We start from the raw sequence: 24,675 nt of genomic DNA, 5'->3' as shown, positions 1-24,675 counted from the left end.
CCAGGCTCTCCTAGCCAGGGCTGTGGGAGGGGAAACCAGGCCAGCTGTTCCTTCTAGGTTCATGAGGCCTTACCATTCCCGACCCTTAGACTCAAGGAATCCTTGTATAGATTCTTCCTGGGCCAGCTCAGTCCTCACTGTTCAGCGGAAGGAAAAGGAAGGAAGGAAGGAAGGAAGGAAGGAAGGAAGGAAGAAGGAAGGAAGGAAGGAAGGCTCGTTGTCCACAGCTGGTGGCACGTACTTGGGCGAGACTAGAAACACCAGTCCTTTGCACAAGGCAGGCTCCATTCACGCTGTGTTCAATGCTAATTTAGACTGTGGTGTGAAGGGCAACCCTACAGCTGGGCAGAGGCCAGAAGTGAAGGCGATGTGGACACAGAGCCCTCTGTGGCCATCAGTTAGTGCTAGAAAGAGACGACAGTCTTCAAGTCTTCCAGGCTGGCAGAGTTGGGGGCTTTCCATGGTGCTGATGTTGGAGCCTGTGTTAGTCGGGTTGTTTTGTTTGTTTTTTGTTTTTCAAGACAGGGTCTCTCTGTGTAGCCCTAGCTGTCCTGGAACTCACTCTGTAGACCTGGCTGACCTCGAGCTGGCAGAGATCTGCCTGCCTCTGCCTCCCTCCCGAGTGCTGGGATTAAAGGCGTGCACAACCACACCTACATTAGTCCGTTATTTGTCACTGTGACCAAAATGCCCAGTAAAACAGAAGAGGAAGGATTTATGTGGACAAGTTTTCAGAGATTTTAACACATCAAGGTGGAAAGGTGTGGGCAGGACTGCTTGCCTTATGGAGGCTGGGAGGGAGGAGAGAGCCTGGATTAGCTGGTACATGCTCTTGTTGTACCCGAATCTCCTGCTTATGAGGTGGGCTTCCCTGTGCAGAATGGGGATTCCCTCCTTGGTCCATTCAATCAGCCTGTCAATCAAAATCAACCATCAGGGGCTAGAGATGGCTAACAGTGCTTAGGGCTCTTGCAGAGGATCTGGGCTCAGTTTCCAGTGCCTGCAGAGCAGTTCGCAACTGCCTCTGGCCTCTGGGGGTACCTGGGCACACACAGTACACATAAAATTACCCAGGGATACACACTTTATATATGCATATGTATTAATATGTTTGTATTATAGATTATGTTAACTATATATACCATTGTAACTGGGCCTGCTGGCATAGGTTTGTTGCAAGGAGGCCATTTATTTGTCCTGGCCGCCCAGAACTGAAATAACCACACAGAAATTGTATTAATTAAATCACTGCTTAGTCCATTAGCTCTAACATCTTATTGGCTAACTCTTACATCTTAATTTAACCCATTTCTGTTAATCTGTATCGCCATGTAACAGTGGCTTACCTGCAAAGATTCTTTTTTTAAAAAATATGCGGACAATGAGGAATACTGAGAACTCAAGAACAATCGCAGTTGGTTTTTGATCCTACTGCACGTACTGGCTTTGGGGGAGCCTAGGCAGTTTGGATACTCACCTTAGGAGACCTGGATAGAGGTGGGCGGTCCTTGGGCTTCCCACAGGTCAGGGAACCCTGATTGCTCTTCGAGCAGATGAGGGAGGGGGACTTGATTGGGGGAGGGGGAGGGAAATGGGAAGCGGTTGCGGGGAGGAGGCAGAAATCCTTAATAAATAATTAAATAAAAAAAAGAAGTAATTAAAAATAAAAAAATAAAAAGATCAATTAAAAAATTATTTATTTATTTATTTATTTATTATGTATACAATATTCTCTCTACATGTATGCCTGCAGGCCAGAAGAGGGCAACAGACCTTATTACAGATGGTTGTGAGTCACCATGTGGTTTCTGGGTATTGAACTCAGGACCTTTGGAAGAGCAGGCAGTGCTCTTAACCGCTGAGTCGTCTCTCCAGTCCCTGGCAAAGATTCTAACTGGCATCTGTCTCAGACAGAGGGTCCATGGCTTCTTCCTCGGCCTTCTTCACAGCATTTTGTTTAGTTTTTCCCACCTAGCTCTGTTCCCCTATAGCTCTGCTATAGGCCCAAAGCAGTTCCTTTATTAACCAAAGAAAGCAACACATAGACAGAAGGACCTCCTACACCATGGGTTTATAATTCTAACTACTAGAAAGGCTGAAGCAGGCAAATTGCAAGGCCTGGATTACAGAGTGAGTTCAAGGCTATCTTGGACAATTTAATGAGATGTCAATTCAAAGTCAAGGGTAGCTGGGCTGTAGCTTAGTGGTAGAACCCTTGTCTAGCATACACGAAGGCATGAAGCTCTAGGTTCAATCCTCAATACCAAGGTGGGAAAAAATCTGTTTTAACAAATCAACTGTGGAGAAGGCTCAGTGGTTAAGAGTGATTCTGCTCTCTTAACCTCAGTTCAGTTCCCAGTACCTAGGTCTGGTGGGTCACAACCACCTGTAACACCAGTTTCCGGAGATCTGACACCCTCATCTGGCCTCCAGGGGCACCTGCATCCACACACATTAGCAGAAATAAATCTTTAAAAGTAACTAGCCATTGCACCCCATCCTTGAATTCTCCTGTGTATCCATGGAAATCCTGGTGGGCCTGCCTTCTTATACTTCCTGGGAGGCCCTGACTTTGGGGGACCCACTGTGTCTACAGCTAGTCATTCTGTCCCATACTCTCTCCCCTGAGCCTAGACCATTCCTGTAACAGCTTTGGCTTCCCAACACCTCCTTCCTTCATGTGGTCCCCATGTCCTGGGTCCCCCATCCCCCTGCAGATGGGAATGTTCGAGTCATCCTGCAGAAGACACCCCCGGGTCTTCAGCCAGCGCCTCACTTTCCTTCGGTGCCTTGGAATATGCTAAATGAAAAATAATGAGCGTGTAGGATCTAATAACAGGAATCACCTAATTAAATTAGGAAACAGACATCATATTACTGTAATCTGAAAATTGATATTAATAGAAAACGGTCCCAGCATTGTTATGCTAAAGGTTCCTCGGGTGGGGAAATTAGAAGAGAAAGCAGAAGAGACAAGTGGGGCAGTCGTGGCTGATAGACGTGTGACTTATGTTTGCAGGGAGCTACGGCAAAACGCTAAAAATAGAAGCCGGGTCATTGTGTGGGTCTCATGAACTAATGGACAGAACTGGCTTTGAGAAACCGCACAGCTACACATAGGTACAGGATGATAATTCATAAAAACAATTCGGTGTAATTAAGCCTCAGGATGTGTGACAGTCTTGTTTTGGGGGTGCCAGGCTCTGACTTGGGCACCCTTGCCCTATGTGCCTTCACTCTGTGAGTTGCTAACCTCCACGTAGGCTTTTTTTTTTTTTTTCGGTTTTTCGAGACAGGGTTTCTCTGTAGCTTTGGTGCCTGTCCCGGAACTAGCTCTTGTAGACCAGGCTGGCCTCGAACTCCCAGAGATCCGCCTGCCTCTGCCTCCCGAGTGCTGGAATTAAAGGCGTGCGCCACCACCGCCCTGCCAACGTAGGCTTTTTTAAGTAGCTACATAACATAGGAATTGACAGGCCTGGATTCTGACTCAAATCTGGGCATGGCCCATTCTGTCCCTGCCTGTTGCCTTAATGTTAGGGTCTGGGTCTTCTATTTTTTTATGGTAATCTATTTTTTCCCCAAGGACCTTTCTTGACAGAACCCTACAGATTTTGGCAGCATCTCAACTTCCTAATTGCAGGACCCACTGCTCTGGTAATGAGACCCAGGCCAAAGACACCTTCTGAAATTACAGTTCATCCAGGACTCTGGTCCCCATTGTGTGCCGGCCCGGGCACAGACCCATCGGGGCTGATGGTTCCGATGCCCGCCCTGTCCCCAGGTGGCCTGGTTTTAGATTCTTTCTCTCACAGTGCCTCATTGTCCCCTCCTATGCAAGGATGAATCAGACTGTTCTCATATGACACCAGTCACATGTCCAGAGGGGGTTCTTGGGTGTGGGGTGCCCTCTTTTCCACTCTTCCTGGGACAGAATGAATTAGAGAGTTGGGGGAGGAAGCAGAGGCTAGGACTGTGTGTGAGATGCCCCAAAATGACATCTAGTAGAAATGCCATGTCTGCACCAAGGCCTGGTGAGGAGCCCCATAAAGACAGAAGGCGGGGTGAATGTCCTGCCTCACCTCCTGGACCCCACACCTATGCCTGTCCTCACTCACCTGCTGACCGGGCACCTTCATGAACATCACCTGGCAGCTGAGACTCCAATCTCAAAGTGACATGAGGTTCCAAGAGAGGCAAAGGGGATACCCCCATGTTTGTCTTCCTTATCTGTCCCCTGTCCTCAACTTACCTGTCCTCAGTTCTCAGGCCCCAAACAGTGAGCCCTTTGAACACACAACAAACAGAACAAGACACCCATTTCTAGTGGAAGTGGCCCAGTGGGGTTGTGACAGCTCCAGCCTCCCAGTGAAATGCCGCTACAATATAAACTAGGGAACTGGTTCTGAGCCGACCAGGGATCCAAAGACAAGATTGTTGCAACCATTCTGTCAACCCCTGGGCCAGCCCTGGTTATCGAAAACTGAGGGAGATGTGAGGCACATCCAACATGGGAAAGGGCCTGGGTGTGGGTAAGGCTCTACTGGGCCAGCTGCCTGTGGGAGGGTTATGCACCAGCCCCTCGCATTCCTGGGAACCCCATTCCTAAGCTCAGGGTCCATGCAGATCTCTCTCCCTGACACTGTTTGCAGAATGCCTGGGGCCTCTAGGAGGACCTCGTTTAGGCCCAAAACCCACTGTTACATGCCTGCTGATGTCCTCATTAGGGAGCTTACTTCCCGGATTCGGGGCTCGGCTTTTTTAACTCAAATCACCGTAGAGTTCTGCGGAAGATTCTCTCATTTAAATTTTTTATTTATATGGGCAAATAGGGGAGCGTGTTTGCACCCGTTCTGTGGTCCCCAACAGGAGCAGTCCGGGAAGCTCCAAACAACCACTGGTTTCTGAGAGAGGGCGCCCAAGACCCCTAGGATTCCAGGTCTCAGAGGGAAGTTGGGGCTGCCTTTCCTCTTGCTCTCAGGCCTGCTTGAGGAATTTCTCAGGCATCCTGAAAGGCCTGAGGCTCATTGTTAGAGTGGTTTGGCCTTGTCCAGGCTGCCCACCGAGCTCTGCTTGGTTGTCCGCATGGCTGGCGAGTCCGGGTCCCTGCCAGTGGTTCTCTACCTGGATGAATGATCTGTGTGCCTTACTGCTTTTTCTCTTTTCCTCTCCCTTCTTCCCCTCCTCTCTGCCTCTGCTTCTCTCTCCACCTCCTCCTCTTCTTCTTTGAGACGAAGTTTCACCATGTAGCCGGGGCTGTTCTGCAGCTCTCCTTGTAACCTAGAAAGGCCTCAAATTTGACTCAGCTGCCCAAGTGCTGGGATTACAGGTATGTCCCACCATACCTGGACCTGACTGTATTTTACAGGATATTTACAGCTAAGACTGTAACACATTTACCTGGATTCCCAAGGTCTCAACCATAGCTAGGAGGTGTTTGGCAAAGCCCCATGAATCTGTGCGTTTGATATCTCCTGTTGACTGCTGGGGACTATGGCCTTGACAACCTATGTGCTGAGCCGACCCCTCTCATCCTACTAGACTTAATAGCTATTTTTCACTGTACCCCTGAGAGGACAAGAGAGATAGGGTAGGGCACCTAGAAAGAGTGGGTTCCCTAGGGCTAGGGATATTGGACAGTGGTAGAGCCCCTGCCTAGAATTCCCCCAGTGAGGGGCTGGGGTGTGGCTCAGTGGTAGAGCCCCTGCCTAGAATCCCCCAGTGAGGGGTTGGGGGTGTAGTTCAGTGGTAGAGCGCCTGCCTAGAATCCCCTAGTGAGGGGCTTGGAGCGTAGCTCAATGGTAGAACAACTGTCTAGGTTATTCTAATGAAGGCTTGGAAGGATAAATCAGTGTTACAGTGCTTGTGTACCAGTAATGAGCTTGGTGGTGTGGTTCAGTGGTCCAGCCCTTGCAAAGAATCTGCCACTGAGGGGCTAGGGACGTGGCTCATCAGTAGAACACTTGCCTAGAGTACACCAGTGAAGGAGACCGTAGTCTGGCTTGGCAGTAAGTTTCCTATTCATCATGTACGAGGCCCCGAACTCAATCCCAAGCAGTGACACCTCTACCCCCTCACCCCAACCCACAAACTAGAGTGACTCTCTAAGACACGGCTGTAGAATAGAATTATGGGTGCCTGGAGGATGCAGCAGGATTAGATACAAGAAGGATTTCTGCTTGCATGTTTTCCTCAGTGGTCCTTGCCGCAGAGATAGCCTCATCCCCTTCCCTTCCCTGTAGTGGTTCTACCTAACAAGGACCTCCTGGAAGGAGCCGAGCCTGCTCCAATAGCGTTCTCCCATGATGCTTTCCCGTCAGCAGCATCACCAGGACTGTGAGTGAACCAACAGTCCTGACGGCCATTAGGGAGGTGGCCCCTGGGAACGTGGTGTGAGCGAGTGTGACGTGAGTGTGATGGTGACAGAGCAAGTATTGAGTGCTTTCTGTATACCAGAAACTGGGCTTTATATTCTTCAGTGGGTCCCCCTGTCCCCTCTCCATCTCAGAGAGACAGAGTCCCTGGGCCAAAGTCACACAGCCCTAGTTTCCAGAGCCATGAAAATTTGTGAGTTCTTACCTGTGACTCTTGGCAGACTAGGGGCTGTGGACAGTCCTCTGTAAGATGCATGGCTTTGGAGGGCTAGCCCCGAAGTCCTGTCCTTTGGAATCTGCTTTGTTTCTGGACTTTGCAGACTCTCTCCGATCCTTGCGACTTCTCATCTTCAATCCAGTCTAGGTCCAAGTGTGTCTATGCCCCGACACAACACCGCCGTAGGATGCACTCCTGCCTCAGCCTGCGACTCCTGCAGGAAACAGTTCGCACCTGAACTCGGGGCTGGACGCTCTCTGTGTATCCTAAAATTTCCTCCTGCCACAGGCAGGCGGAAAGCAACACCGTCATAGCCAAGCAGAGGCCGGCAGCTTGGAACACGAATCCTTTGGACAGCCTCAGCCACGGAAGCGAATGGAGAATTCTCACTGCAGAGGGACGTCAGCAAAAGTGGGGACTAACCCCTGCTCACACCCCAGACAGACTAGATAATGAAATTACATTCATAAAATCTCAGGTCGAGTGACCGCTGCTTGAACTAGTCCTTTCAAAGAGCCAGAAGCGGCAGCAGCAATTAAAGGGTTGGCCGGGCTCAAATCAGTGCCCACGGCAGAGGACTTGACTTGCAGCTGGGCTGGTGTGGGTTTCAGCCCCTTCCCTCAGCAAAGGGTGGGCAACCTGAAAGAACAGCCAGACCGCAGCTGCCGGGAGCTATCCTCGTTTCACTCATTCACTTCCGGCAGGGACTCGTTATGTAGCCCAGGCTCTTCTCAAACCTATCATGCAAACCAGGTTGGCCTTGAACTCACTGGGTAGCTCAGGCTAGCCTACTTTGGGGATTATTTTATACTATGTATTCATTGTGTAAGGTGATAGATTACATTATGATGCTCATATATATATATATATATATATATATATATATATATTTCAGTTACTTTATGTTAATAACACCACCTTCTGTTTCCCCCACCTGGTAGTTTCTTTCCCTATCCCATGGTAGAGCCTCTTCCTAGGATTACCCAGTGAGGGGCTGGGGTTTGGCTCAGTGGTAGAGCCCCTGCTTAGAATCCCCCAGTGAGGGGCTGGGGTAGGCTGATCAGATGGGCACTGCTTCACTCTCAATGTGTTCCCCAAACTAGTTGGAAATGTAATTCCTTCGTTAGTTCTGTCTATCTTATGTAGAGTGGCACTCTGGGGAGAGTGGTTTGGGACTCCATAGCAATACTGGTGGGTTTGAAATACAGGCAGCTTACGCTTGCTCTGTCTTGTCATGTGATACTGCCATGCACACAGTCATTCTTTGACATTGCAAGAGGACCCTTGCCAGGCACCGTGCCACGCTCTTGGATGTCCCAGCCTCCAGAACAGTGACCATTAAATTTCTTCTCTTTGTAAGTGACCTGGTCTTGCTTAGTTTTACAGCAACAGAAAGCAGACCTGATAGGTGGGAGCCACACTTTGCTAGTGGCCCTTCCTTTCTTTGTCCCTGCTCCGTGGGGGTGTCACAGCACAGTAGAGGTCCTAGGTTGTAAGTAGGAAGAGGCAATGCTGGTTCTTACCACTGGGCCACTGCTGAGATGTCTGCTTGGGGAGAAGCAGGGGCCAGGAATTCTCTCTCCTTATCCACAGTGAACTCCACCAGAGCAGGGACCTTTCAGCGTGTATCAATCCAGAGCTTTTCATAAGAGCCAGTTATGGAATCAGCCTGGTTGTCCGTCAACAGATAAAAAAATGTTTTATATATGTATATATACATATATTTCACAAATATATATGTATAGCATTCTTCCAATAAGAAGAAAAAATTATGTCATTTGCAAGAAAATGGATGGAAGTCAGGATATTACATTATGTGGAAAACAATTCAATCTCAGAAAAGACAAAGATTACTTGTTTTTGTTCACATATGCAATCTAAATGCTTAAAGTAGGGGAGGTAGGGAGTGGGAATAGAACCCAGGGTTTTGTATATTTCAAACAAGTGAGCCACACCTTCAATCCCTCACTGGGGGATTCTAGGCAGAGGCTCTACCACTGAGCCACACCCCAGCCCCTCACTGGGGGATTCTAGGCAGGGGCTCTACCACTGAGCCACACCCCAGCCCCTCACTAGGGATTCTAGGCAGGGGCTCTACCACTGAGCCACACCCCAAACCCCTCACTGGGGGATTCTAGGCAGGGGCTCTACCACTGAGCCACACCCTAGCCCCTCACTGGGGGATTCTAGGCAGGGGTTCTACCACTGACCCATGCTTTTTTCAGGTACATATCTTTTGTGGTTGGTTCCAGAACATCCTTCCCTAGATACCCAAGTTCTGTAGTATATAAAATGATGCAGCATTTGCATCTACAACTTATGTATACCCCGTGTATTTTTTTTTGTCAAGTCTGGCTTATTTATGGTATAACACAATATAAACGCTATGTAAATAGTCATTTGCACTGAATTGTTTAGGGGATAATGACAAGAAAAAATCGTACGTGTTCAGCACAAATGTAATCTCCCCCAAATATTTTCAGTCCACGGTTCATTGAATCAGAGATTGTGGAACTCGCAGCTATCGAGAGCCAACTGTATAATCTACATACCATAAAACTCACCTATTTCACACGCACACTTCACTGATTTTTAGTAAATTTACAGAGCTGCACAACCATTACTTCAATCCGATTTTAGGGTATTTCCAATGCTCTCCCCAAATCCCTTGTGCCCCTTCTGAGTCACTACCCACCTCCCCCCATCCCACCCCCATTTCCATCCCAGCCCACGTAACCACAAGTCCACAGTCATTCTTTGCAGTTCCCATCTTCAAGACACTTCCTTGCAGTGTGATCATGTCGGGTCTGGCCTTTCCCATCTGGCTTCTTTCTCTATTGCATGACTTTTTTTTTAAAGATGTGTTCTTATTCTACACCCCACCTCTCTCTCTTTGTGTGTGTGTGCATGTGTGTGTATGTTTATGGGTATATATGTATGTGTGTGAGTTTGTGTGTGCATGTGTGTATGCATACACACATGTATATGCAAGTGCCCACAGAACTAGAAGAAGGCATCGACGTCCAAAGCTTGAGTTACAGGGCAGTTGTAAGCTGCCCCATCTGGATGCTGGGAACTGAACCTGGGTCCTTGAGAAGAGCAGTACGAATTCTTAGCCACTGAGCATCATGTTCTTTTGTTTGTTTGCAATTCTGGGCATTTAATCCAGGATCTTATGTGTGTTGTGCAGCTGCTTTGCCGCTAAGCTAGGTCCCCATACCTTTAGCTTAACTCTTCACAGCCCATATCAGCACTGTCTTAGTTACAGTTTCTGTTGCTGTGATAAAACACCATGACCAAAAGCAGCTTGGGGAGGAAGGAGTTTATGTTAGCTTACAACGCTCAGTTCATAGCCAATCGCTGATGGAAGTCGGCAGAAACTCAAAGCAGGAACCTGGAGGCAGGAGCTGATGCAAAGACCAGGGAGGGGTGCTACGTATTGGCTTGTGCCACATGACTTGCACAGTCAGTTTTCATATAGAAGTCAGGACCACTTATCCTACATGGCATCCGGTCAGTGGGCTGGACCCTCTCATATTAATCATTAATCAATCAAGAAAGTACACTATACGCTTGCCTACAAATGACTCTAGCTGGTGTCAAGTCAACATAGAACTGCCCAGGACGAGCATGCTGTTTTCTCTGAATATCAATTATTATTGCATTCTGTAGCATTTTGGCTCACTCACCCACAAGTTGATGACCATTTAGATGATCCGTGCCCTTTTGTCTCTTATGTGTGGTGCTATTGGGTATCTTTCCACACACGCCCTTGTGTGAATGTGTTTTCATTTCTTCCGGGGAGGTGCTTAGGAGTAGAATTGCTGGTTTGTATAGTAAAAGTCTGTTGACTTTCAAAGAAATCAGCAACCAGACTCAACCAGCTGCATCCACAAACGATGGGCGTGGCCCAGTGTCTCCATTTCCATCAGCATTTGATATTGTCCGCCTTTTTAATCACAGCATGTCAGTCAGTGTGAAGTAAGGAGGCATTTCAGTCTTAATTTGCATTTCTGCAATGACTAATGATATTGCACAGATTCGCTTGTGTTTATTGTCATCTGAATGTCTCTGTTAGTTAACTGTCTGTACAGTCTTACACCCGTGCGAAAAATGGATTGTCTTTTTACTAAGTTGTAGTTCTTTCTTTCTACAGGCCTGTATCATTAGGTCTGCAAGTGGCCTCCCAACTGCAGCTCATCCTTGTGGTTTCTTTTTAAAAAAAAAAAATTATATATATATATGAGTGCTCTGTCTTCATGCACACCAGAAGAGGGCACTAGATCTCATTACAGATGGTTGTGAGCCACCACGTGGTTGCTGGGAATTGAACTCAGGACCTCCAGAAGAGCAGCCAGTGCCCTTAACACTGAGCCATTTCTTCAACCCCATCTTTGTGGTTTCTTTGTGGCATCTTTTGAGATCCATTTTTTTTTTTATTTGAAGAGGTGTGATTCTTTTGCAGATCGAGTTTGTGGTGCTATGTCTATGACATCTTTGCCTAGCCTATGATCAAAAATATTCACTTATATTTTCTTCCAAAACTTTTATGAGTTTTCTTGTGTATCTTTGTGATCTGTTTCAAATTATCTGTGTGTGTACGTGTGTGTTTCATATGAACAAATGGCCTGACTTCATCTTTTTCTTTTTAAATTACATCTACTTAGTTAGTGTGTGTGCGCACATACATATGCGCACACACCCACACCCACATGCACTCATACACACACATATGCACACATGCACACACGCGCACACATGCACACACATACGCACACATGCACACACGCGCACACTCATGCACACATACACACTCTACAGCACATGTATAGAGGTCAGATGGTAATTTGCAGGAGTCAGTTCTCTTCTTCCACCATATGGATTTCAGGCATCAAACTCTGCTCCTCAGCCTTGACAGCAACGCCTTTACCCAGTGAGCCGTCTTCCTGGCCCCTGACTTCATCTTTCTGAATGTAGCTAGCCTGTTGTCTCAGCCCCCCCTTTTCCTCCAGAAATCTGATTTGGGCCATGGTTACCTTTTCTTCCTTCACTTCCTTTCTAGGTGACTTTTCCAGGACACTGGCCCTGCAATTAACTGTCCATCCACCCATCCATCATCCTTCTACCCATCTATCATCCAGTCATCTATTCAGCATCTTCCTATCTGTTACCCATGCATGCAGGAATCAATCCATCCATATCCATCTATCCACCCATTCATCCCTCCATCTACCATCCATCCATCCATCCATCCATCCATCATCCATCATCCATTCACCCCCTATCCATCCATCCACCTATCCATCTATTATGCATACATACATGTATACATCCATCCATCAGGGTCTTCCTTGTGGCCCTCTGAGCTGTCCCCCTTCTGGACATAAACAAATCACTTTCACACTTCCCTTCTGAGACTGCCGTTTGGTCAAGGTCATTGTGGAGTGCCTTGTGCTCCCCTAATACACTCTCTGGCTATGGTGTCACCTGACTCATCCTGCTGTCTCCAGCGTGATCTCAGCCACTGCTGGCATTGGGAACTACGTGTGGGTAGCACGGAGCTCTTGGCAAGGCTGCAGCAGTTTCCTCCCAGAGACGGGGTCAGGAAAGAATGCACTGACTTGTGACCAGCTTTTGAAATGATAGGATCAGGCCTCGGGGGAGTGTTGATGGACTATAATTTAGCAAATAGAAGACAAGACTTCCCTGGGACTGTCAGCTCTGCATTCTAGCATGCTTCTCGTTGCCTTGGCAACTCAACAGGTTAAACTTCTTCTGGGGCATCAATGACTGCTCAGGCAGAAGGTGATAGGAGCCGTGAAATGTGCAAATCAGCAGGCAGACAACAGCACTCAGGGTGACCTTCACTTGGTTTAGCTGGCTCTGTCTTGCCACCCATCTGTTATGGGTCCCCTCATCCCCCCACCATCCATCCATCAACCCCCACCCCAATCCACCACCCATCCACCCATCCATCTTTCATCCATCCTAATATATATATGTCCATCTTCTTCCCATTCGTCCGTCCATCCATCCATCCATGTCATTGAACACCTGCTGTGTGCCTTGCCTCCTTCCGCCTTCTGTAGCAAATGTGTAAGTTCCTGGCCCTGAAGACCCACTGGGAATAACTCTATGTGGGTCCAGAGGCACCTGGGAAATCATAGGACCCAGGAAATCCATAGAGCCTTTATTTGGCACATGAGTGGATTCATTTAGAAAATAATCTTTACCTGCAAGCATTGTAATTGTATAGACTTTCTCTCTGCAGATTCTTCTTTTTAAGGTTTAATTATTAATTTATATTATTCTATTTAGCTTTCATTTTGTGTCTGGTTGTAGGTATGTACATGTGCATAAGGAGCCTGTAAAGGCCAGAGGTTTCAGATCCCCGGAGTTAGAGTTACAGGCGATTGTGAGTGGCATTGTGTGGGTGCTGGGAACTAAACTCAGGTCCTCTACAGGATCAGCAAGTGATCTTAACTGCTGAGCCACCTCCCCAGCCCCAAGGCTTTTCTTACGTGGCTATCACTCACATAAACAAATCACACTCCGTAAACTGTCCTTAGTTTTTAGTTTTCTGTCAGTGCACTACACAGCAGACCTCTTTCTAATCAGCATATGTAGATGGTTATTGCCTTCCAAACTTATGTGGTGTATTGTAACTGCGTACCTTTGGTTTTGTTTTGTCCTATGGAGTCCCAGTATATAGCCTGGTCTGGCTTTGAACCTGTAATTCTCCAGCTTCCACCTTAATGATTTATATTAAGTTGTTCTAGGTGTGTGTTTTTTGTTTTGACCTACTGCATGAATTATTTCTATTTCCTTCCAGTCATCTTATTCTGTTTGCCCCTTTTGATTACTGTTATGATGGAGGCTTTCCAGATGTTTCGTGACCCTTAGTGACACTTTCGTAGTCACGAGTAGGACACCAAATGCCTGATGTAACATAGGGAGACACAAGTCCTTCACTCAAGGTATTGATGCTGAAGAAGGTGTATTAGTTAGCTACAGATGCTGTAACAAAAGCACCATGGACCAGGTGGCTTAAACAACGGTCCTGGGTTCCAGAAATCCCAGATCAAGGGGTTAGCTGGGCTGTTTTCTTCTGAGGTCTCCCTTCGGCTTATAGATACTATCTTCTTGTGCCTTTCTGTCTATCTGTCTGTCTCTCTTTCTTTCTTTGTGTGTGTGTGTCTGTCTGTCTGTCTGTGTGTATGTCTGTGTGCATGTGTACTTGAGTGCAGGTGCCCCCAGATCCAGAGGTGTCAGATACCTAGAACTGGAGTTGTGTATGGTTGTGAGCTACCAGTGTGGGTGCTGGGATCAAACTGGAGTCCTTTGAAGGAGCAATGCCTGCTCTTAATCCCTGAGTCATCTTTCCAGCCCCTCCCAATGTCTTATACGGTCTTTATTATATGTTTAAACCCTATCTTTCTCTTTTCATATCTTTCTCTTCTCAGTCATATGAGACCCATATGGCTCCATCTTAACCAATCTCTTTAAAGGTTCTATCTTCAAATATAGTTGTAGTGTCAAGTCTGGGGGTAGGATTAGGACACAGTGAGTTGGGGGGCACACAACTGAGTTTGTAGCAGGCTTACAATCCCCAACCTTGGGAAAGACCCCCCCACTCCATGTGTGCATGCTGGGGAGGGAGCCTGGGGTTCTGACTGTTCTGTCTAAAGGCTTCTAGTTAATGCTCTGATTTCAGTGTACCCCCAATCCCAACCTGAAGTCTGCTTTTGCCTTCTGTAGGTCCTTCTGAGGCAGATCTGGCTAGAGGGCAAAACTGCCTGGAGCTTCAAACCCCGCCTTTCTTCCAGTTAGCTCCCTACCCTGCTACTACCACGTCTGCCTCCCTGTACACTGTGGGTTTAATCCTGCATTCACACGCAGCCCATAGGCTGGGCCAGTGTGTCCCCTTCACCCGTGGAAGCTGTTACCACCCTTGATCCTCATTCTGCTTTCCAGAAATGTGTTGGAATCTGTCATCTGCTGCCGTCCCCCACCAGTGCTGTTTGTCACCGTGGGCTGCTATCTGTTTTATTCTTTGCTGTCGTTATGCTGTGATCTTGGAGGGAAGCTGAGATAAATGTGTGTGTTCAGTCCTCTGTGTTTACCCGGAAGCCTTCTCGAGAAGAGGTAAAGCTGCAGGCTGCAGAGGAGGGCGAGGAAGCCACCCCACCCAGCCCAGCCACCAATTCTTGAGTCAGTGAGGCCTGGGAGGCTTAGTGGAGAGAGGCAGGAGCTGGTCAGGGCCTGGGTACCACTCTCTGTCTCCTGAATCCCAGATGCTACCTGCCCTCAGTTCTTGCTTTGCAGGTGCGAGCTCTTCTGAACTTATTTGGGTGCCTATTTACCCAGGACTCTATAGCTCGCCCCTTCCCCCCCACTCCTCAGCCTCAAGTTCCTAAGACAAACCCAGTCTCCTCTCCCCATTTCCACCAGTGATGTCATAGGTGTGGTTTTCTACAGACCAGGCAGTATCTGACACCTCCCAAATGAATGTGTTTTCCCAACTATGGCTGACAATGATACATTTTTTAAAAAGCCATTTACACTTCTCCTGATGTAAGATGAATTCCTTTTGTCAGATAGGGAACTCCTGATTCTGCGGAGTCATATCACAGGATTTTCCCCAGGCCAAAAGAGGATGCCCAGGTGGGGATGAGTCTTGTCCATCTAGTCACCTGTCCATAAGGAACAGGGCACCGGCGACATGACAGGAAGGGGCTGCGTGGCTAAGGCAAGATAATGTGTGTTGATACTCATTCAGGCTTCCCTCTGTCTCTCTCTTCCAAGGCCTTGGTGCCCTTGCTAGGGAAGGGTGCATTATGTCTAAGGATCCACCCCCACTTGAGGCTCCTGCTTCAGTGGCTGGAGCTCCCTGGCAATTGTTCTCTCAGGAAAGAGTGGGAGAGGAGAGCTTTGGAGAGAGCATTACAGCCAGGCATGGTGACACGTGCCTGTCATTCCAGTACTCGAGGCTGAGGGTGGAGGATGGGGAAGCCAGCCTAAGCTACATTAACAAGTTCAAAGTCAGCCTGGGCTGTCCCAGAAAAGTGAAAGAGTGTGCATGCATGCGTGTGTGTGTGTGTGTGTATGTGTGTGTGTGCACGCACGGGCGTCACAGAGAGAGGTGGAAAAAGATGGGGTACAATGCCTCCAACTCAGAGAACATGGAATTTTTATAAGGCTCAATGAGCTAGCTATTCTTTGTGCTGTGTGATGGGTCCAGGAATGTGGCAGGACTGTGGGGGTGACCTGCCAGTGGTGACCGAGGAGGATGGAAGTGCCCAGCCCCAGACGGGTCAAGCCTGCAGAACTGCCTAGCACTGTGGGGGGAGGTCAAGAGTGGATGAACCCGGTAGCAGAATAGGCAAGAGTGGATTACCTCATACGGCAGGACGGGTCTGGAGCGACTTGTGCCAAATGAGCCTAGGCTTCCCATTCCAATGGAGGGCTTCATTTGATGGCCACTGTCCCCTGTGTGCTGCTTCAGTCCGAGAAGCTAAATGTCCTGTCTTGTGACTGTGCCACCATGATGGCCACACGTCATTCCATCAGTTGCCATATGGAAATGGGGGTTGGTGTTCAGGCCATGGAGGAGACCCCTGGCTTAACGCCCATGTGAGCATGACGGTCATTCTTATCACAGATGGTTCTGCTATCACTGTAGTAGTTGGCTCTGTGGAAAGCATGGAAGTCACTCCTGTGGACCCCTGAAACTCCACAGCCAGACCCTACCTGGAGAACCCCCTGTCCTTCAGAAAAGCAGGAGGGGACAGGAAGTTTCTAGTGCCCAGGGAAGGAACTAGAAGGACTGTCTGGACCTGATCATGCACATGCTGCCCATTCGTGTGCATACAAACTCATGACATACATTTATACACTGCAGACATACCTAGTACATGTATACATACTACCCATATACACGCAGTCCACAAATAACACATACATCGCACAATGCACTGTATATTACATATCACACAAATACATATACACCACACACACACCATCTACACACAATGAACAAACTCACATATAGATATGTGTGTGTATGTATATATATATATGCATTACATGTATATACACACCACACACCATTCTTTCCACAAATACACATATACTACACAACACATTTGGGGCCCATTGAGGACTAGCGCCCTGACTCCACCACCCTGAATGGTCATGGTCTGATCAGAGACACCACGCTTGTAGCCATCTCCAGGTTCAAGGCAAGTTGATCCTTGAACCTTTGAGGGAAATGACAGGGCTCAATGGAAAGGCTGCCAGTTTCTGACACCCTTTCTGAGGTTGAGGTTAAAGTCAGTGGTGTGTGTGTGTGTGTGTGTGTGTGTGTGTGTGTGTGTGTGTGCCTTAATACCAGCAGAGGGCGCCCTGACCCAGCTCATAACGTTTTTGTTGCCCTATCCTCTGACTTTGGACACTTCCTGGGACAGGATCAAAGGTCTCTTCTGTCATTTCACTCCAAGCTTCCATCCCGTCCCTATCACCACACCGAGTGCAGGGCCTAGCATATGACTGGTGATTGATAAATGCTTGTGGAGTGTGCAGAAGGATGGATTGAGGGGTGGATGGAGAGATGCATGATGGGTAAATTAGTGGATGGATGGATGAATGGATGGATAGATGGATGTAGTGTGGATGAATGAGTGGGAGAATCGGTAAGTGAGCAGATAGATGGGTGGGTGGATAGATGGATGGATGGGCAGATGGATGGGTGGATGGATGGATGGGCAGATGGATGGGTGGCTGGGTGGATGGATGGATGGATGGATGGATGGGTAGATGGATGGGTGGATGGATGGATGGGTGGCTGGCTGGCTGGTTGGCTGGGTGGATGGATGGGTGGATGAATGAGTGTAAGTAGTATAAAGAATAAATGAAGGGAAGTTCTGCAAAGATTTATTAAGCTGGGAAGCAGTGTGAGGAGCTTAGCATTTCCAGATCTGATGGTTTCCTGTGTCTCTTCCCCAGTGCTCCTGGGTCCTGTCTTCAGCTTGCCTTTGCTTCTGTCCTGCTCATCTTATTCCCCCATGTTACCCCTCCCTCTTCAGCTGGGCCTGAGGATTCGTGTTTGGTACCATGATCCCAGAAGGGATCTAATGGGACACAAAGTTTCTAGAAGAAATAAGTACCGGGTATCCTAGCATAAGTAACTCAACCAGGCCTACAGGGATCTGGGGTGACCTGAGGAAGCACCCCTGCAGTCTTCACCCCACCCCTGCTTCCATGTTCTTTAGCTAATCATGGTTCAGCCTTTATGTGACTGCCGATCTGAATACGCTAAGTAGATCAATAATGCGTCAGCCTTTTGCCGAGAGCAAGAGGAAGAGGGCGGGCTGCATCCATCAAGCCCTGAGTGACAGCTAATCATTTTTCACCTGGTGTTCGCCCTGCCTAATACCAGCATGGCTCTTCTCCCAGAAGGCACCAGCAAAGTTTCCTCAGCCACCCTCCCCTGCCAAGCCCAGGCTGCTGAGCAGGCTCACATCTCCTAAACATGAACCTCACGTGACTATGGGGACTCAGAGTCTGCAGGTGTGAACAGATCTCTCTGTGTGTCTCTCTGACTCTCTCTGTGTCTCTGTGTGTGTGCACACACACTTCTGGAAGCTGAATGCCTGGCCTTTGGCGCATGCCATGATCCATGATCCCTTCTAGAAGTGTTCCTGTGTGGTCGTCTGAATGTTTCCTTGAGAATGGCACACGTGCAAGCTTGGAAAAGCACGTGTCTGTTCACTTTGCATGTGTGTATGCGGTGTAATATGAAACAGCAACTTTTAATGAAGGGATAGCTTACAACATCAGGGATCCAGCGATGGGCAGGAAATATTAAAAGGACCGGTGGGGCTCATGCCCGTCAGATTTATACGTAAACATTAGCCCGAGGCGAACACGCCCCCCATTGGGCTGGGCCTCCCCTACACGTGTGTGCGTGTGCACATAGGGGACCTGGGTTTGTCATGTGTGTGACTGTATGTCAGACACTGCCACAGCCCTGGGGGACCCTGAGTCATCTCTCTAGGAGATGGCATGCCTTATAGACTGCCCCAATCTGGAACATTCCCCTGTTGCTCTCACCTGGGTACACACTTGGGATGGGTGGTCCTGCACCTGCTGTCCTTCCTGCTGGAGAAAGTAGGTGGTCTGAGGGGCAGGGACCTGGGCTGGGTGGGAGCATTTCTTTACACAGGACGGCATCAGGAGAGCCACATTCAGGGGCCATCTCAGTGTCACCGGAACTGGACTGCTTCAAACTCAAATGTCCTTTCCCTAACAGTGGCCCTGGAATTTCCAAGGCTTCTCCAGTTCTCACCCATAGGAGCATGTTTGATCTAAATCTTCGGACACAGACTGAGCAAGTTGTCCAGCTGGTCCCTGCATCCCATGACCCTCTTAGTGTGTGGTGCCACCTGGTTCAGATGGTAGGAGTCTTGGGGAAGTAAATGCTGCTGTGCATGGAGGTGGGCAAGCCAGGAACAGAAGCAGGAGGTGGGCACCTCCCTCCCTGGGGTTGTGCTTGGTTTACTGGGCACTGTGCCTGGAGCTGGGTGCTCCCAACTCTGCATGGATGCTGGCAGCAGCCTTGTGTGGGTGAGGCGAACCACTCTTGCCTCAGGCCGCCTCCTTCTTGGCTGGGCTTTGCCCACTAGCTCTAGGAATCAGACCCTTCCTAGACTCTCTGGCCAAATCCAGTCCACCTACTCCGTGTTGGTCATGCCTCTTCCTGACAGCCACTGCCCTGGGGTGTAGCTGTGCCCTGTTCCTCTTTTTATTTATTTTTAAATTTATTTTGGTTTTTTGAGACAGGGTTTCTCTTTGAGCCTGTCCTGGAACTAGCTCTTGTAGACCAGGCTTGTCTCGAACTCACAAAGATCCGCCTGCCTCTGCCTCCCGAGTGCTGGGATTAAAGGCGTGCACCACCACCGCCCAGTTCCTTAGTCCTCTGCACAGTTCTCAGAAGAAAGGGAAGATACTAAGAGACAGGAGACATCCAGTTCCCCACCCTCACTCCCCACTGGGGTCAGGTAGAGCATGGGAGGGGTACCTTGTTTTCCCAGCGGCTCCTTTATTCCTAGAGGACACCAGTGTCCCCCATGGGGAACAGACAGAGGAGAAGCGAGCTTCCATCCTGCAAAGTGTGGCTGCAGGGTTGCTCCAGGCAGGCAGACAGCTCTTCCAAATCTCCATGAATAATTGAAGACACCTTAAAATGTGCAGCCGCAGCTTCCAGGATGCCCTTCCCCCATGGTGTGCCGCTGCAAGTCTGGCTGCTGCCAGTGGGTGGGCTCCACCCTGCCAGGGGCAGCTCCAAAGCCAGGCAGAGGTCAGATTCAGACGGATCAGCTGAGCCCTGACTCCTGTTCTTTCTTCTTCCCCGTCTCACTTTTCTCTCCCTGTCCCAAGAGCATCTGCAGCAGGATAGGCTCAGCCAGGAAGACCTGCCACAGGTAGCAGGTGAAAGGCTCCCAAGAGACCTGCTTTGAGGGGATAGGGGCAGAGGCGGGGCTGGGGAGCCGGCCTTTTGGCCCAGTTAGAGGCCAGGTGCAGAGAAGCAGGGGTTCCTGCAGCCCTCCAGCTCTCTACAGGAGGTGGTGGTTTCCAGTACTCCAGGAGAGCATCTGCAGGGCACAGCTCCCATCAGGTGACCCTCTAGGCTCTGGTTACAGCTAGGGTATTGTCATGAAGGTGTGTGCATGTGGTGTGAGTATGTGGGAAAGGGGAGGCGTAAGAGCTGTGTGGCTGTGTGTGACGGTGGAACCCAAGTCTTTGAAGCTGATCAGGGAATGGCCTCTGTTTCCCTTTGGTTCCTGACTGACATCCCCCCCCACACACACACACTCAGCTTCTGGGGTACCCTGTACCTGAGTCTGCCCACATACAACTGTTGAGAGCTCTTTTGATATGGACTGAGTCAAAAGTTCTAATCCTTCAAATATGAAATTTTCAGTAATTAAATTTGCAAAAACAAAAACTGAAATACGGTGGTTATGTATGCAATGTGGTGACCCATGCCTGTAATCCCAGCACTTGGAAGGTGGGGGCTAGCCTGGGCCACACAGTGAGGCCTTGTCTCCAAATCCCCACCCCCCTCCGTCTCCGCGTCACTTCCTTTCCCTATCTCTGTCTCTCTGTCATGTGACGTGCATGTGTGTGTGTGTATCTTGGTCACTGGTGTGGCCCAGGGTCCCTGCTGTGTCATTGGGGCTGAGGAACAGTACCCCTGGAGTTTCTGCCCAGTGCTATACCACTAGCCTAGGGAGCCCCTGTCTGCCTGTCGTCTCTTCCAGATGTCAGTAAGATGATGATTTTAGTTCTCCCTTGACTCCCCAGCACCCCCTCTAGGAGTCTCCCAAACCAGAACTCTAGGGAGCTCAACTCCGAGGTGACAAGAGGTGGACCGGGAGAATGGGGCTGCAGTGTTCAGCTTCATCTCTGTCCCGCTATTCCCTGGCCCCTCTTGTCTGATTATGACTGATGCTTTGGGAAGGCTCGGGTCAGAGCAGCTGGTCCAGGATCTGTGCATGGGGAGTAACGATGCCCAGGCAAAGTCAGTTTGAGCACAGGGAACTCTGTGACACCCTGGACAGGTGGTCCTTTCTCTTCTGGCCCAGTGGGAAGCAGCCCGGATGGAACATGAAGGCCACTTGCTTAGCTGGCCCTTTCTTGCTTTATTGGTGGGAAGTAGAGATCTAAGTTGGCCTTGTTCTGCCCTGAGTCATGATCACATGGCTCTGGCACTGAGCCTTTTCAGTGTGAAGCATTAGCCTCAAGGTAGAGCAAGCCTTTGGACCCCGGAGAGTCTTTCTAGGTAGGAAGCAGGATGGAGCTGGGTCTAACCTGTCCCGGTCCCTTCCTTTACTTCCTCTGCAGTCACAGGGAGCCACTTCTGGTGCCTGGATGCATCCTGCTGTTGGGATCTTCTCCCAATACTTCATTTTCTTCAAACCACCGCCTGTAGGCTGACTTTATGTTCCTGATGTGGGAAAAACTAGGTACCCCAAACATTCCCTTTGAGAAGTTGTCCATCTGCTGGGTCCCAAACCAGCTAGTGCCAACATGATAGGCTAGCCCAGGTTCCCATGGTGCCCTCTGCCAAGCCATGCCCATCAGGGAACAGGGACGACAGCCCATGTTTATGTTCAGAATGTACGTTTCTGGCCTTTCCCAGACTGTGAGTAACGTGAGTGTCGGCAAATGTTTGCGCCATAGAGACCCAGAGTGGGCTTCCACAGAAACCAGAGGACACTGAGGGCTGGGCCTTGAAGCTTCCTGAAGCACCGTGGCTCCCACTGGAACAGACTTGGGAGTTCATGTTGTGAATCTGGCCATTTGCTCCCATTTCCTCGGGGAGGCCCCTGGGGAGGAGAAGCACACGTTAAATATTTGTGGTTTGCTGCGTTCGGTTTTAAAGTTCAGCAGTAATTACCATGACCAGGTGCCAAGTGGATCTGCTCCCAGGGGAGCCTCCTGCAGGAGCAGGCTGGTGGCTGCCTTCCAGCTGTATTGTTTGTGTAACCTGTGTGCCTTCCTCCTGGTGACCATTTTTCCTAGACTCTGCTACTTTGCCAAGCCCCAGACTCAATCAGACTGCACTCTTTGGGGATGGAGAGAGAGGCCATGCCTCTGCCTGCTTGGTACTCTCCTCCAGCCCAGCCAGATGGGATGGCTGAGCCACGGGCAGGCTGTGGACAATCAGAACACCAACATGGGGTTGTTATAAATGGAGCCTGGAGACCCCAGCAAGTGCCTTGAGCTCGTGGTACACTCACAACCACACTCGTGGCAACTCACGTGGGTTCTGGTATGGCAGATGGAGCACTCTTTATTTCTAATACAGATTTTACATTTTTAGCTCCAGACCCCAACCTGCCTCATTTCAGACTATTGATCTGCTCTTTCAGGTAAGCACAACCAACTCAAGATGTCTTGGCAAATTCTGGATGATGCACAGTCTTGTCTAGTTCAGCTTCCCCTTGTCCTTAGCTGGTACGGATGCTGTTTCAGAATGGCACCAATAGCTTAGAGGAGGCATCTTTTAGCCTCCTGGGGAATGGCTGGGTTTTTTTTCCTATGGCCACATCTGCTGTGGTTTGGATATGGCTCCCATGTGTCCCCGGTTCACAATCCAGAGGCTTGGTCCTTGGCTCCCGTGTGTCCCCAGCTTGCAATCTAAAGACTTGGTCCTTGGCTCCCATGTTTCCCCGGCTTGTGATCTAGAGACTTGGTCCTTGGCTCCTGTGTGTCCCTGGCTTGCGATCTAGAGGCTTGGTCCTTGGCTCCCTTGTATCCCCAGCTTGTGATCTAGAGACTTGGACCTTGGCTCCCGTGTGTCCCCAGGCTTGCAGTCTAGAGGACTGGTCCTTTGAGTGGATGATGGATGGCCCTCTAAAAGGCTGGGCCTCTTTTTCCTTTTTGTATTGGGGCATCACGGGAGAAATAAAAAAAAACTTCTACTTGGTGGCCTCTCAAACAGATGAGGTGACCCTGGCTGCTGTGCAGAGAAACAGGGAGTTTTAGCAAGGACAATGTTGAGAGAGCACTTGAGAGAAGTTTTCTGAAAACAGTGCCTAGGGAAGGGGCGTAGGGGTAACCCCGATCTTCCTCACCTTACAATGACAAGTGTCACACTGAATACACCACCAATGGAAAGAATCTGAAGTCACCTGCCTTTGCAGGTCCAGGACAGAGCATGTGGGTTTCATTTCCCCCATCCAGATTAGGACTTGCTGCCACACAATGCTCCTAGACCAAGTCTGTCTGCTGTCTGCTTGAAAGTTAGCAGGCACAGATGGTGGGGGAAGAAATCAGGCTTCAAGGGCTGGGATCCGAGAAGATGATCGCCCCCAGAAACATCCACTGGAGGGAACTCAGTGTTGCTGTTGAAAGATCCGATGCTATCAGAATCCTTTAATCTTTTAAGAGATTATTTACTTGTATTTTGGGTATTGGTGTTTTAACTGCATGGCTGTGCGCCATTTGCATGCAGTACCTGCAGAGACCAGAAGAGGGAGTCAGATCCACTGGGACTGGAGTTGATGGCCTCTGGGTAGGTACTGGGAATCAAATCTAGATCCTCTGGAAGAGCAGCCAGTGTTTTTAACCACCAAACTATCTCTGGCTCTTCTTCGGTTTGTTTTTTGTTGTTGTTGTTGTTGTTGTTGTTTTGTGTGTGTGTGTATATATATATAGAGAGAGAGACTTATTGGCTACATCTAATATATCTCTTTCATCTCTAGCTTTTGGAAATTTTAAGATATTTGTGCCTTGATTCTGCATATGAGAGAAAACATGATTCTTGTCTGAAGTTAACTTGTATTAACAAAACTGCCTCCAGTTCTATCCAGTTTTTTTTTTAAACTACATGATATTTTTTTATGGCTAAATGAAATCCCATGTGTATATGAAGTGATCTTAAGTTACAATTGTGTTCAGTGTACGCAGCCTACCAAGCACGCTGTCTTAGGAGCACAGCCCACCATTGATGGCCACTTATGTCCCCTAAATGACCATGTGGCCAAATCTGTAGATTGCTACCATTGCCCAGCACAAGTAATTCAAACTTTATAGAATACATATTGCTTTCTCTCCTTCATAAAGTTGAAAAGGGGGCTGCAGAGATGGCTCAGCAGTTAAGAGCACGCCTTGCTCTTGCAGACAACTTGCATTTTGGCTCCTAACACTCACATCAGGCAGCTCACAGCCTCCTGTAATTCCAGTTCCAGAGGTGTGATGCCCTCTTCTGGCCTCTATGGGTCCTGCACTCCTGTGTGCATACACACAGACACATATGCATTCATATTGTTAAGAATAAAGAATAAATGTTTTGAGTTAAAAGCGGGTATTTGAGGAGAGAATGTGGAAACCTCAGTCAGTGCGTGGCCAAGCAAATGCTTGGTCTTTCTTCCATTCCGTCCGGGCCCCAGGTTAGTCTCTGGAGTGTGGTGCTTCCAGACAAGGTTCAAGTTCTCCACAAGGCACTCACGGTGGGGCTAGGGCTGGATTCTCTAGTTCGCTGTGTTATGGTTTAAGTGAAAAACATCTTCACTAGCTTTT

General features: G+C 48.9%; 1 protein-coding gene across 3 annotated transcripts in view; it reads left to right on the top strand.

Moving 5' to 3' along the window:
• Chst8 (carbohydrate sulfotransferase 8) overlaps positions 1-24,675 on the top strand; it is a 138,997-nt gene that overhangs the window by 77,442 nt on the left and 36,880 nt on the right. The window contains exon 1 of one of the 3 annotated variants that reach the window (XM_041653990.1): positions 22,488-22,523. The exons of the other annotated variants lie outside the window; for them this stretch is intronic. The gene's annotated coding sequence lies outside the window, so the exon portion shown is untranslated. Of the gene's footprint in view, positions 1-22,487; positions 22,524-24,675 lie in introns of those variants that run through there. 3 annotated transcript variants of the gene reach the window in all.

The sequence above is a fragment of the Microtus oregoni genome, unplaced genomic scaffold, assembly GCF_018167655.1.
Source record: "Microtus oregoni isolate MIOR12 unplaced genomic scaffold, Mior012 000006F_ref0000085, whole genome shotgun sequence".
NCBI classification, from domain to species: domain Eukaryota; kingdom Metazoa; phylum Chordata; class Mammalia; order Rodentia; family Cricetidae; genus Microtus; species Microtus oregoni.
The sequence above is the reverse complement of the archived record's forward strand: the minus strand, read 5'-3'. Positions and strand labels throughout refer to the sequence as shown.